General features: G+C 41.0%; 1 long non-coding RNA gene across 5 annotated transcripts in view; it reads left to right on the top strand.

Annotated features, from left to right (window-relative positions):
• Positions 1-1,967: 1,967 nt before the first annotated feature.
• The window catches only part of LOC120755190 (uncharacterized), a 35,724-nt gene continuing 27,215 nt past the window's right edge, over positions 1,968-10,476 (top strand). For 4 of the 5 annotated variants that reach the window (XR_005701667.2, XR_005701664.2, XR_005701663.2 and 1 more), the window contains exon 1: positions 1,974-2,358. This is a non-coding gene — a long non-coding RNA (uncharacterized LOC120755190). Of the gene's footprint in view, positions 2,359-10,476 lie in introns of all 5 variants that reach the window. The other variant, XR_005701666.2, reaches the window with a different exon arrangement.

The following is a 10,476-nucleotide window of genomic DNA, read 5'->3' as shown; positions in this document are numbered from 1 at the left end:
CTTCCTGCTCTCGGCATTGGAGAGGACGGTCGGGCTGCTGCTTGCTGCAGGAGGAGTCCACTGTCAACAGAAAGTCCGGTCCTGGGAATTCTACCATCATCTATCATCTTCTCAATTCGGAGAAGATGAGGAATTCGGAGCCCTCTTTGCCTGCCCTGCCGGAGCTGGGCCAGCCCTGTCCTGTCGTCACGGCTTCTTCAGCACTGCTCACTTTGCCGGGACATTCCCCCCTGCCTACCGGGACATTCCCTCTTGCCTGCTGGGAACACCCCAATGTTCCAGCCACCACCCCTGGTGTCTCCACTGTTCCAGCTTGGTGCTCTCAGGGGCCCAAGGGATCAGACTGCCCCAGACTTTCTGAATCAAAGGCCCTCGAGGTTCCTGGTTCTGTTTATTATTATTGCTGTAGTTGCTGTTGTTTGTTTGTCTTATATTTACTAGTAAAGAACTGTTATTCCTTCCCCCATATCTCTGCCTGAAAAAGCCCCTTTAATTTTCTAAATTATAATAACTTACGGGGAGGGGATTGGAATTCCCCATTCCTAGAGAGGCCCCGCCCCTCCCTAGCAGATACCTGTCTTTCAAACCAAGACACCCTGTTTAGCAGTCAGATGTCCTGCTCTCACCTATGAAACTTGTGCATGATTTTCTGCTTGAGATGGTGTTCAAAGCATCCAGTTTAACCTCATGCATCTTCTCAGCCACCTGTGGGGCTTTCATGGGGTGGACTGATCCCTGCACTGATTCTGAGTTGGTTCTATATCCCGCTTTTCCATTACAGCCACTGAATTCTGAATTGCTACACTTAACAACACTCTACTGTTTCAAATCGGGTGTAAGAGCCTCCTCAGTAAAGCAGTGCTTCATCTGAGGTGTCCAGCATCTTGCACGACAAGGCTGCTAGCTGAAAAGGTGATCCATTATTCATTTGGGTAGTATCTTGCTCAAAGACATGCATAGGATAGCTACCTCCAGCATGATCCTGGAATTTTTACCAGCAGTTTTTTTCTATCCAGGTGCCTGGCTGACAGAGACAAGTGTGGATCAGCACACGCTGCTGCCTTGTATAACTGAGGAGGTCTGGAAGCTGGGAGTTCCTTGCTCTCCTTAAAACAAGATTACCACATGGAAGGCAGTTTCATCAACCTGAATTTCTTGACTTGAATCAGCCAATGAAGCCTCACACAGGTGTGAAATCACCTGGCAAAGAGCTCTCTGCCAGTCTCTTGCCAGGAGCAATGGGGAAGTTTTCCACTGGATACACAGGTAGGAGCTATGGAGAGATGGCAAAGTGCTTAGGATGGGAATGGTCTCTGTCCATCTGCAGAGCACTAACAAGATGTAACCTATAATGGCTGTTGTATCAGTTGTTGACTGTTCTTGGATTTTGGGAGAGAAATGTGCTGGCTGCTGGCCCATGCCTGTCACACAGCCCCCTCTTGGCAGGGGTAAAACACAGGGTGGCTACTGCTGGTGAACTTGTCCCAGGAATATCATCACACCCAGCAGGAACATCCATCACAGCCACCAACAGACGTTTTCCAAGTACTCATTGCAATCTGCTTGCCTAATTAAATGGGCAGAATTGCTTCATTCCACTTCTGGTGTAAATCTCTGATAGTTTTATCAATATCACGCTATAAACTTTAATCTGTAATCAGCACAGAACATATCTGTCTATTTCCAGAGCATTTGAAGAGCCAAAAAATTGCATTTTTATGTGCAATTGGTTAGATCAATCTCACAGCCTCCTCTTTAAATGGTACTTTATTGCAGTTTTAGTTTCTCTAGACATCCTCCACTTGCTAGTTGTAGGAGAAGGGAATACAGGTGACCTTGTCCCTGATCAGTAACAGCTGTGTTAATTACCCAATACAGCCTCACCCCTGAGGAGTCACAGCTGTACCCAATAAAGATCTGTGTGATGAAAGGGAGTGGGTTAGCTGGTGAGGGGGAATCATGGAGGAGGAACTTTGAGGAAGAGGGAAAGAGAGGATCATGAAGGAGAAGGATCAGAATCCTGAGGGGAGAGAATCCCTGCTGTGAGGTCAGTCTGGTTGTGCAGTCAGAGCCTGTTGTTGGAACCTGCAGCCACAGTCTAGCTGGGTAAAAGCCTGCAGTCAGAGTCTGCAAACTGATCCCTGCAGTCAGAGTTTAGCGGGAAATAACCAGCAGTCAGAGGCTGCCAGGGAGCCCTGCAGTAGGAGCTTGCTGCAGCCGGGGTCAGTGAATGGTTGGAGTCAGCATGGCTGAGCTGTAAAGAGGGATAAACCAGGGCCCTTTTCATGCTGTGATAAGCAAGAAGTCTGTGTCTTGGCTCATTTCTACCCTGTTACAAGAGCGCTGCTGCAACAGCTGGTGAGTCTTAATTTAGTTAAAACTCAATTTTTTCTTGCATTTCCTTCCATTTTTTTGAGTAAGAGTCAAATTCATTAGCTAATAGTGTCAGTGATACTATTTGTTGACCGTTCTAAGTGTTAAACCTGCAAACTCAGGATTCTTTAAAGAGTAAATCACTTCAGTGTACGAGCTGTAGGTGATGAGACTGCTTTGCCCACTGTGACATTTCCACATGTCGGGGAGCACTCACTCTGTCCTTTGTTCTGCTACCACAGCAGAAAATTGTTTCACAGAGTAGATACTTGGGTTCTCCAGTCCATCATTTCCTCCCAAAATGAACAGAGATCTTAGAGATCAGAGATTAATCTCAAAGATCAATAATAGCCATACAAAAGAAATTATCCTAATGGTTTCTTTTAAATTATGTTGTTCAACAATTTGAAGCAATTATGGTACTCAAAGAGAATTCCAAGCACTTGGATTGCATCTTGTCTTCTCTTTCTGTTCTGTCATCTGAGTTAAAGCTAGTCTCCATTTTTACCTTTTAATTTTATCTATCATGCAGTGTTGGGAGATGAATAATAAGTCTTGACAAATCAAAACAGTGGTAGTATGTTCTACCATCTATCATGACTATCCAAGAGAATATCTATAGGAACAAGAGTGGATTTGAGAGTTTTTTGAGATTAGTTGGTTGGGGTGTTTTGTGGGGATTTTTTGGTGGTTTTTTTTGTTTGTTTGTTTTTGTTTGGTTTTTTTGTGGGTTTGTTGTTGTTGTTGTTGTTGTTGTTGGAAGAGCATGCACATGGTTTAATCACCTTCACAGGAGATATATGTATGTATATATATTTAAATACCTTCCCAGGAGCTTCCAACTCACAAGGAAGTTCTAGTCATGCAAACAAAGGAAAAAGTACTTTTTAGTCTGGATTGCTTTTAGCAAGCAGAGAACTCCATAGAGACTCAACTAGTTAACAACCTCAGAGGTGTCAGCTTTGACTAGTAGAGGTGTGAACCCACATTCATAGGGGTCTGGCGCAGATAACCTGTTTGAGAGGTCAGGTGCAGGGTTTGCTGATAAATTCTGAGGTGCTGATAAGAGAGATCTTAGGCTATCTGCTTTTGTGCTGGGTGGATCACAAGTATTTCTGAGTGTATGTATAAGTCAGTGATGCAGAAAAAGCTTGGGAGGGTATCCTTAGCTGTACATTTTAATGTAGTAGAATGAAAAGGTGGAAGATTAAAGAACAAAAATGGATCAATAAGGGTGAAATGGGCTTTTAACATGAATTCAAAAAGTACGTGCTTAAAAAACTGAAAAGTCATTGCTAGATTAAGAAATTACTATTTGAACTACAATAATATATATAGCATATAAAACACCCTTATGGTCTGGACATGTACTGCTCCCCTCTTGTCTCAGAATATCCGAGAAGATCTCTCTCTGCATGTTAAACAGGCTGCCTTCATTAATGCACAATAAGGTAAAATTCTCTGTCTGCAAAAATCCTTGCTTGAACCTCAGTCAATGCCATAAAAGCACACAAATATATCAAATAATTTCCCATTGTGTATTAAGAAAAAAATATCTTTGAAGGTATATTTTACAAATTTATTTAATCCAGTAAAATGAACCATGTCGGAAGTGCAGTCCCCAGCACTCTTGAAAGTAAAGTCAAAGAACACTTGTTTCTTAGGTGAACGTATTACCAACTCTGGTCACACCTTGAATGATACAGCACAGATTTTGTGATTCCTGGTAGAGAGATTTTGAGTGCTGCATTGAAAGATCATAAATTTAAATATTTGTAGTTTATTATCGACTGTATCTTTTTTTTTCTTAGTCCTTCATTTATTTCCTTATTCTAAAAATATCTTACGAAGGATTTGAGTTATACTGCAACTCCAAGCTTCTTTTTCTTTAATATGTTTTCTGCCAACTCTCTGTATTCAAGGGCTGCAAAGTTCAGAACTTTAACTCTCTTATCTCTTGCCTTATGCATACATAAAAACAAAACCTGTTAACTAACAGAAAGAGGGTCAGAAGAAATGAAAACAAACTTCATACTTGTGTGTGCTTGCTTGCTTTCCTCCCCACTGAAAATGACAGAAGAGAGACTCATTCCACACCTCTATTTGACTAAGACAACCATTCCCTGATTAATATAACAAAACAGACTCCCCATGGGACAAAACAGGCTAACAAAATAAGAATACAAAAGAAATGTGGGGAATGCACAATTGGTACATACGTCTAGAACTGTACTGTATTATCCTGTTTTCTCTGATGCTATCTCATGTGGGCTATGAATGAAAAACCACTACACCCTACATATGTACCACCATTTCGAGATTAATTTATGTAAAGGTCACAGGTCCTTAAAGAGGGCATTAAAATAACGTAATGTAGCTTATGGAGGAAATGCTGTAGAGTTTACTATTTTTTTGTGTTTATTGAAACCCTGTGTGTCTGACCAAGCACACACTATTTTTGAAAGATGTTCAATCATGATACCAATTTTATTAGCATTTTCCTAATTAATCAGAGTAGCTCACTCAGTAAGAAAAAAGGCATTTGTTGGAAACCATCAATGAAACAGTCACAGAGCTGATAGGCATTAAGTGGTCCATCATTTGGGTCTATGCTTTGCTTTTGAGTTTTCCCTGGTCTTATTACACATTTACTCATTAGGGTAATGGGGTTAAGTTTTTGCGTGTGGTAGGGAGAGCTTTTTCTTTTTTAATATTAGCAAATCAGTGGAGGATGGTCACAGGGTACAGCCAGCATCTCCTGATGTTGCTGCAGAGGTGCCATTGGGTGGCTGGAAGAGCCTTGCATCCATCCACCCACGCACACAGCAGAAGTATCAGGATGGAGGGACAGACAGACATAATGTGCCTCTACATTTCCAGTGCAGAGAGATTCCATTAAGATGTTCAGCAGATGGAGCAGCTGCTGTGTCAGCACACATAGTTACCTGCTACGCTCTGGCACACTTCCCAGACCCCAGAAATGCACCTGTCTTCTCCCCAGCCTTTAAACTTGGCTCAGACTCTTTGAAGTGACAAGTGAGCATGAGGCATCACTAAAGAGAACAGAGTAACTCAAACTAAAGAGGTGGCTTGCCACAATCAGAGAAATTGTGTGGGATAAGGCAGACCCCAACAGGATCATGAATGTCATTCTTCTTCTTTTTTTTTTTTTTTTTAAAGAGTAAATATGCTTAACACTTGAAGGAAACCAGAAATCCCTCCAGACGTGTTAAATTCCAACTCAGCTTTATATTATTAAGTAACTAATGTGATCCAGCCATCCCTATAATTACAAAAAAAGTGCTGACCACCAGCAAAATAGCCCTTTTTTACCATGAATTGTCCTTTGTTTTAGACTTCATGGTATCTTTCCCTGCAACAGTCTACAGAGGATGTGAATTCCAATAGGTCGTTTTCTAAAAACAGTGAAACACACAGTGAAAACACTCTGCTTTCACTTTTGGACTGTGCTACCCAGGCAATGACAGGTGACACTCTAATGGATATGCTTATTCCCATATATTTTCCTTAAAAAGAAAAAAAAAAAAAAAAAAAAAGTTTTGGTATATGAGGCATGTTCTACATGCAAAACAGGAAAATGAGGCAATAGAATTCAGAGGAGCCCAGTCCCACAGTAAAAAGTACGTCCTGCCTCCCAAACCTTCCTGTGATAACAGGATTTAGAAGCTTCCACATCAACCCAAATGAATGGTGAAGAATATTCCTAAGTGCTTTGTTCATAACTATTGTCCTGTGACAGTCACCTATCCTGGCCTTTAATGCTCAGTGTGTTTACACAGAGAGCATTTTCCAGAGGTCTCCAGAGATTTGGGATGCATCTTCAGTCAGAACACCATGACCCCTGTTGGGGCTCCAGACAAGCAAATGAAGTGCAGGAGGACAAAGGACAGCTCTATCCTCAGGCAGCCAGAAGGCAGGACTTGGGCACAGCCCCTGCAGGACTCCAGCTGCACTGGGGCAGTTATTCTGCCATAGTGTTGGAGGTGCTGGTTTAAGACTGTGAGGCTCTCAGCCTTGTGCTGGGCTTCAGGTGGGGCATGTGGCTCGACTTTTTCTGGCCTGTGCAGCTTTTTGCGCTTTCATGGCTTGCTGACAACCAGAGCTACTTTTGAGTCAAGGATGCTTTTGGCCTTTTAGCTTGAACCGCCCACTACCAAGAATGAACAAGCAGCAGATACTTTTACTCATTTTAACTTGTGTTGCATTCTTTCCCCGTTGGAAAGGTTATTTCAACATCTTGCTGATTTGTTGCATTTGCTTTTCTTTGCTCACTGTCTGCTCTCAGCCCAGGAATGGCCAATTGCTTTGCTTCATTGAAACCTTTACTGTAAGAAGGCTGAGATCACTTTCCTGAGCGCTATTGGGTGGGAAGTATTGCCCGTGGGTTTTGTGTCCCAGTACTCCTTCACTGCTGTTATTTAAGGACAACTGCAAGTGATGTAGTCATATACAGACTAATTGCCAGCCCTAAAGGTTCTTGCTAATGATTTATACACTCTGCCAGTATAGCTAGAGCACTTCTACTACAAAACTTCATATTTTTTTACACAGTTATTTATAACTCTGCCTGCCTTATTTTAAAAATTGGCCTTTTCTCCAGGTAGGAAATGTTCACCAAGATAGTAATACATTTTAATGACTGATTTAGTAGAATAAACCTAAGAAATAATCTCTGCAGGAATTTTATCACCCCAGTTATCGGGGTCTAGGGATACTGCTTCTTTAAGAATTGAGACCAAATTGCACAATATTTTGTTTCAATTCCTAATCCATATTTTCTTCAGTTCCAGTCTCCCCACTCTTAGGCTACAAATGTAATGAATAAGTCTGATTTATAAGATAGATCATGAGAAAACAGAAAAGGTCTTCCTGCTGCTGTCTGCTTGTCACAATTCCACTTCAGTCTTCCATTCAAAACAGAACAAGCTACAGAAAGTGTTTCCATGAAAAATAGACAGGGAAACATCTGCCATGGAAAACAAGAGATGCCAGTAAATAAAGAAGTTTAAAAAAAGAAGCTGTCCATCCTCTTTCATCAGAGAGAGGAACAAAGGATATTTGCGTCTCTCTGTAGTTAAGGTGAATGAAAGACAACACTTTTATGAAAACCTGTCCATTCTATTTTCTGAAGCCTTCCTCTGTCTGATGAAGGAAAGTGTCCTGAAGTTAAAGCTCTCAACCCACTATGACTAAATTCAGAAATATACATATCCTATGTGATATTCTATTCCAGTTTTAGCAATATGTTTTCTCTAGGATCACGTTTTTCACCCCAGCGAAGATGGGCATGTGTGGTCAAGAAAAGTCAGAGCCAATCAAATCTGAGTAGTGACATGACATGTTGCAGAGTATGGGTAGAAAAGAACTTTCTGCTCCTGTTTGCTTGCAATTTGTGAGACTGCCAGAAGAGGCGATTAATCGTATTGTTACACTTGCTGCATGTGGAGGAGCTGTAGAGCAAATAAAAGTTTTTTACTGAATCAGGAGGCAGCTCTCTAATGCTGTTACTTCTGCTCCTGAGGTCTTTTCCAAGACAAGAGTTATAATCTATGCACAGGGACAGCAATCAAAAGTCTCCAGATTTGTAGAAGTAATGTGATAGGACACATAGAGAAAGGTCTTAAGATCCCAGATACAGACTAATATGTATTGATTTTTAATAAAGTAAAAATGAAATGCAATGTTTTTTTTTTCCATTCTATGTTACTGTGTCTTCCTAAGGAGATAAGTTTGAATTCAAATGCAAAGATAATTCCAGTTAAGGGATTTCAGTTTGGTCTCCAGTAATCCAGTGTTCAGGGAATACGATGCTGTCCTGCATTTTAATCTGAATTGTTTATGTACCAAACACACTAGGCATCACCCAAAGTCAGAGTGATTGGCAATGACCTGGTTTTGAAAGTGGAAACAATTATAGCAGAAACTGAGGTTTCCTCATAGGATTTTATGATTCAGAAATACAATTCATGCCATATAAACAAAAATGCTTCCAGCCTAAAAGAATGTGTATCAGCTTTGTAGAAGGATGATCCCAAAATGACGAACAGAAATCATGATTTATAGTAGAAATTAATCTTAGATTTTATATTCATGTGACTAATGACAAGTTGTGCAGTATTTAATTCTCATATATAATAAAGGGAATAAAATATGTTTTATTAGCTGGATTTTGCCAGAACAATACAATTTATATAAACAGTTTGTCTCAGCTAGAAAGACTTCAGCAGTGTTCTCAGAGGAATATTTGTTCTATGGAAATCAAGCTGGATGTAGAGGACTCAAACCAAATTGCATGCAGAAAGCTATAGCATCTCTTGCTGCATCAATCTTGTTTCCCAACGCCCGAAGCCTCTCAGCACTATACGTGTCTGAGGCAGTGTCCAGGCACGCCGGATCCCTGGCAGACACTCAAGGACTCGATCAGACACGGAATTTCTCCGTGACTGCACCCACTGGCAAGCTCTGTCTAGCTAGGCTCCTTCTCTGCAGCGTCCCCTCCCAGGGTCACTCGAGGCCACAAGGAGCTGGCTCAGAACAGGCTTCTGCCTCACTTGACCACAATAGGAAAAAGGGTGGAGAGGCGCTCAGGTACCTTTTCTTGTGGAGGAGAAACCAGCTGCTCCTTCCACTGGGACCTCGTGGCTTTGGGAGAAATATCTTGTCTAGGTTCCTCTCACCATGTGGTTATTCCCCCAGGCAAGAGGCACCTGCTCTTGGCCACATCTCTGCCTGCCTGGGGAAGACAGAAGTGCAGGAATGGCCAGTGCCTCTCCTGCTCCCTCTTAATGCTCTTCTTGAGGGTGTGACCATATCTTTTTGTACATGTGGTGTTCCTTCATATAGATGGTCCATTTGTTGATCAGAATGCATCCTGCCATTTATTTGGGATTCACTGCCTATGCGTAGAGTAAGGTCAGAAGTGATACTGTGATAATTCTGGCTTGCAACCTGTTCTCAGCAAGCTTAGTAGCAAGTCCATGATTCCTGACACATCTTTATCAGCTCTAGGAGATACCATGTCCTGTTGGAAAATCTCCAAGGACCTGAACATATGTGGGGGAAAAAAAAACCAAACCAACAACCAGTTCTTAGAGCTAATTTTGTTACTAATTTTTATTCTATTGTAACTTTTTAATGCTTTAAAAGCCACTTATTAAATCGTATTTTGCGTTTTTCTGTCTTGTCTATCCTGTTGTTGCTTAATTATGGAATTGAGGGATAGTCTTCCAGAAATTAGGCGCTGCATAACTTTTAATAAGTTGCCTTCTGTTCCTGTTACTTTGATAGCCCATGTGGAGAAGAGAGGAGGTGCTGGGGTAAAATGGGAGAGCACTTGGCTGAGAAGGGTTTTTATAGAGAGATAGAAATGAAAATCATCTTTCAGAGGATGCAGTCCTGCAGGATGTCAGCAGGAGGAGTTATAATGGGGTTTTTAAGATGTTTTACTCCAGCATGTTCACAAACAGTGTTTATACCAACAAAGAAATATGTCACCAATGACATTGAAAATATAAGGACTATGATAATTCAAAATAAGTCAACACCTTCTTAAGAAAAATTTGGAAAATTGTTGGACTTATATGTCTCTTTCTTTGTTTTTATGACCTCTGTTGCTGTTGGTTCTTTTCAAGTTAGGTGAGTTGATTTTTGATGACTCGCTTTGGGTGAGAGACAAGCATGCCAGAAGCCCTTAAAAACATTAATTTAATTACACCATTCTCGCCAGATCACTAGAACTGTCAGGGCACAATGCATAGCAAAATACATTCCTTTTTCAGCTTAAAATTACATTTTGTGTAAACATAGACCTTCAGGTCTCAAGTATCCATCCTGAATGAAATATAAGGTGGATAATTTAAGAGGTTTTTTTTTTGGTTTTTTTTTTTTTTTTTTTTTTTTTTTTTTTTTTTTTTTTTTTTTTTTTTTTTTTTTTCCCCAGAGGGAAGTAGTTATGATGACAAAACACAGTTGTTTCAAATGTTTGCTTGGAGTAGCCACCACTAAATAGAGTAACTGCTTCTGGAAAAAGGGGACAAGCTTCTGAACTTGCTCTTGCATCTGGCTCACCCAAAGCAATGTGCC

The sequence above is a fragment of the Hirundo rustica genome, chromosome 7, assembly GCF_015227805.2.
Source record: "Hirundo rustica isolate bHirRus1 chromosome 7, bHirRus1.pri.v3, whole genome shotgun sequence".
NCBI classification, from domain to species: Eukaryota; Metazoa; Chordata; class Aves; order Passeriformes; family Hirundinidae; genus Hirundo; species Hirundo rustica.
This window is presented reverse-complemented; position numbering and strand designations above follow the sequence as displayed.